Source organism: Anneissia japonica, unplaced genomic scaffold, assembly GCF_011630105.1.
Source record: "Anneissia japonica isolate Jap-2015-1 unplaced genomic scaffold, ASM1163010v1 scaffold401_len1656234_cov178, whole genome shotgun sequence".
Classification (NCBI taxonomy): domain Eukaryota; kingdom Metazoa; phylum Echinodermata; class Crinoidea; order Comatulida; family Comatulidae; genus Anneissia; species Anneissia japonica.
This window is the reverse complement of record NW_022745982.1, coordinates 883,048-887,549: the sequence shown is the minus strand read 5'-3', so window position 1 is coordinate 887,549 and position 4,502 is coordinate 883,048.

Below are 4,502 nucleotides of genomic sequence, written 5' to 3'. Positions count from 1 at the left end.
TTATTATTATTATTATTATTATTATTATTATTATTATTACTATTATTATTATTATTATTATTATTATTATTATTATTATTATTATTATTATTATTATTATGTTACTAACCTCAGTGGCAGATCCGGGGGTGGGGGTTTCAAGGGGTTCGGACGAACCCCACTCTGTGAAGAAGCGTAACTATATACTATTGGGTCCTGGCTTACAAAAGGCATGCAACCTCATAGTTACCAACCGTCTTGCTATCAAAAGTCAAAAGAACAGAAGCTTGTTATTTTTAATGTATTTAATCTTGAATTTTCTAATGTTTCTTTATTCATTTTTAAAATTATTTTAAGTACAAAAGAATTTGTTTTTGTATTGGTTTCAACTTCATCCAAAAAGAAGTTTCTGTAATATGGGAGAAATTGTTGTTTTTTTTTTTTTCCTTGTTTTCAAAATGTCTATCTACTTTTAAATTTTGATTTTTAATTTTAAAAAGATCATGCATGTGAACATGGCTCCTATTGTATAGAAGATGAATGTGCATGTTAGGTTTGTACGCAAGCTTGTCTTTGAGTCGGGTTAACCCATTGAAATCTATAAAAAAAAAAGATAATCTGCTATCAAAAAACGCCAAAGATTAAGTTAGTTATAGCTATATCTGGAAAAGCCTGGGAATAGTTTTTAATTTAGTAGACTCAAAATCAAGGTGGTTTGAGGCTTTACTTTACAGAATATAGCACTATTACGGTGGCTACTTGCCACCTGCTAATTTTCCCCACGAATTTTTTTCTACCAGAGAGTTACCCCAGGCTATTTTCCCCCATTTTTTCGATGCATTGTTCCTTCTAGTTTTCCTATTGATTTTTTCCATCATTTTCATTATACTTTATAAGAGAAAGAACATATAGAAATTTTTTTTGGGGGGGGGGGGGGTTGGGGAATTTTTTTATTTTGTGTTTTCTCTATATCAATTAATTATTGTCTAGTCGTCTTGTAAGGTTACACTAAAAAGGTGTGCCGATGATACAAAAGCGTTATTCAATCAATTGACTAATTGACTATTGATGCATTCGCAATACAGTATTGATGAAGCCTAAATACACATTGTACAAACGTTTTGAAAGTTTAAATCCGGTTTTACATAAGAAATAGAGGAAAGAAAACAGGATATCTTTATAACATTTTTCCTCTTTTGGAATTTCGATATCACACCTATTTTCTAGTCGTTCTATATACCCATATTTCTCTGCATCCACAAAATACACTCCGGCAAGTAGCGGAAGTGTTATTTTTGTACTTCTACAATACTTTTGAGGTCAATGCTCATTATAGTGATTCTCTTTTACGATACGCCTACTTTTATTTCAAATTATGTGTTAAGGTTGATGGTAGCAAATACGCCTATATTTCATTTAATTAATGTTATTTAATTTGTTTATCTATCAGAATATTAGGTCAATTTATGTTTTATAAAGTATGCGTATTATATATATATTTTTAATGTTTATGTTACTAACGTTTATTATACACCGAATGCAATGTCTTATTGTTTTAACCAACTAGGATGTGAACAGAATATTGATAATTGTGTACATATTCTTTGCTTAAAGTTACAAAATTTGTTACCATATATTGTAACAAAAAGTAGAATTTGAAATCACCAAACACATAACAACTTATTTAATTATCGGTACTCAGATATTATCTTTTGGCCCGTGAGCCCAACTCAAAATAAATGTTGGCCCTTTAAACAAATTGTTTAAGAATCAGTGGTGTAGGAGTATAACAGGAGGTGTAGAAAGAGTGTCGAATGTTAGGAAATGTTGACCACCAAAGCCTATTCATTTTTTGCTTGTTTGAGTAATGAATGTCTGTGTATAAGCCCTACATAGTCCGGGTGCTCAAATTAAGCATACATTGAAACTCGAATTTTATGTGGCTTTATTAAAAATATTTTTGTTTATGTACCTGATATTGTCAATAAACACTCCCTAAAAACAGCTTCAAAATGATCGTCAGAATGCCCAGGGGGTATCGCCCAGAACCCCACCGGGGCCTCGACCCAGGAGCCCGGCGGGGGCTCTGCTGGCCGCCGGCCCGCGTTTCAAATCACGTATTTCAATTATTTCAGGTTAGTAACTATGTAACCTACCTAGGCTTAAAACAACTAGCATTCAATTATATACAATAAAAACAGTTTTGGCTTGATGTCGTAATAATTTATGTACGAAAGTGTGTTCTTCATGCCTCTAAGTTCATCGATCTATGGAAGAAAGACTACGTATCCAACTACTCAATAATGTTGATTTCCGGCCATCTAGGAATCAAAATTTTCCCAGGGGGAGGACCCCCGGACCCCCTTTCATTTTTGGGTTTAAGGCAAAATGAACCCCCTCTTTAAAATCCTGGATCCGCCCCTGAACCTACCTTCAAAGGGAACTTAGACAATAGAGAACAATTAAAAAAAGGACGTATTATTATTCATTATTATTATTATCATCATCATCATCATCATCACCATCATTAACTTCAAGTTTGTTGTTTCCTTGAAAAACCAATTGATGCTCGATTTAGATGAAAGCAGTCATCATGTAGATAGGCTTAATTTTAGTTTTTTTTATCCTGTGCCGTAGCATAGAAGCCCCAATTTTAGACTGTCAAGTTCCTTGTGAAGTTATTGCATTACATTTTCGTAATGGAACTTGCAATGAAATAATTACAGTAATGCATTTCTCATACATATCGTAATTGGAAAATAAAATAGAAGTAAATTATTGCTTTGTAATAGGGAAATATTAATGATAATAATGAATGAAAATGTCAAAGATGACGACGGCCGATCAACGACGATAATGATGCATGACGATGATGATTATGATATAATGATGATTCCATTACATATCTGTTAATTTCATGCCTTAAATTAACTTTTTTTTTTTGCATTCGCAAACATGCCAAAGACCCCTGTTAATAAGGAAACAATGTCACGTCTTTAGTTTGTGTCCTCTGAATAGACAGTGGCTAACTGTGGGTGTAGACAATTTTCTGGGGGACCCCCCCCCCCGTCTATGTGAATAGGGGTACCGCTATATTCAGGGGACACTTTTTTTGGTGACGAAATTTCCCCTTAATAGCCGGGGGTTCCACTAAATCAGATCTTTTGAATTAATAGAGGGTGGCAGACTGATATTTATTGTCGATACGATTTACGATACGATTTATTGGGTTCACTTTTAGATCAGTGGCACCCATCACTTAGATGGTGCACCCATTAACAATATATAATATAAGCAAAGGAAAGCAAAAGACAGTTCAAAAACAACAAAAGGATAAATAGCATAACATAAACAAAACCAAGCAATTTACAGTAAAATTTTACCCTTATTAGTATATCTTTAAAAAAAAAAATTCTTACCAAAATCATAGTAAGTAAACTGAATGAAACACACTGAGCTGCACAACAACCTGTACATAGAAGTCGTGTGAAGTTACCGAATTATGTATTTATTTTATTTATTTATTTATTTTCTTTTTCTATGGACCAGGGCAGAATCAAATTCAGTATAATATTACTGGTTCTTGTACAGCTCATTGCGTTTCATCCAAGCAATATAAAGGTATTTTTTACAATATTTGTCGAAGATAAAACTTGTATCATTGTAATCAGAATCAACCAAACTGTATTTAAGGGGAAATTCATTATGGATAGACAGGTCATCAAAGAAAAGATGGTGTCTAAAATTTGCTAAACTTGAAGTAAACATATCCCAAAATATATCAAGGTTGTATTCATATAAGTTCAATTTTAAGTTCCTGGAAAATTGTATCTCTAATATTGTTAAATTTACAGCATTCAAAAACAAAGTGATCTACTGTTTCTTCACAACCACTTTTACACAATTTGCAAAGACCTGTGTTTACAGTTGACCAGGCTTCTTTGCGACCTTCTAAATCAAGTGAGTTTGATCTAGCTTTAAATTTAAAAGCCACTTCTGAAAAGTTACATTTGACATCAGCTCTCATTACTATTATTATTAATATACAGTTAATAGCATTCTTCATTTTTTCCTATAAACTTTCAATTCGGTCAAAAAACCATTACAATACTATTTTAAAATCTTTATAAAACGTTTTTCAGCAGACCAGGCCACGGCATATTATCAGAATTTTTCAATTGTTTATTCAGCATTTCAGCAAGGCAGGACGAAGTAGCACCTAGTATTACAGCAGTCTATACTGTATCTGTATAGTGTGGGGGTGGGTGAATATTGTGCCTGAATTGGATAGGCCTATATAAATTAATCGTTTGCACGCCGATGAGATACGAAAAACACCATCCTTAGTTTAAGATGCCCTGTATGAGCGTCTAGAAGCTTATTTTTAAAAACATCTCAATGGGGAGGGGATTTGCGAGGGGTACACCCCTCCCCAAACCTCCGATGAATAAGATGCTTTAGCTAGGGGAACCAGCCCTCCTTGTTACACCACTGCAGAGAGAAAATGTGCAATTGATTTTCCC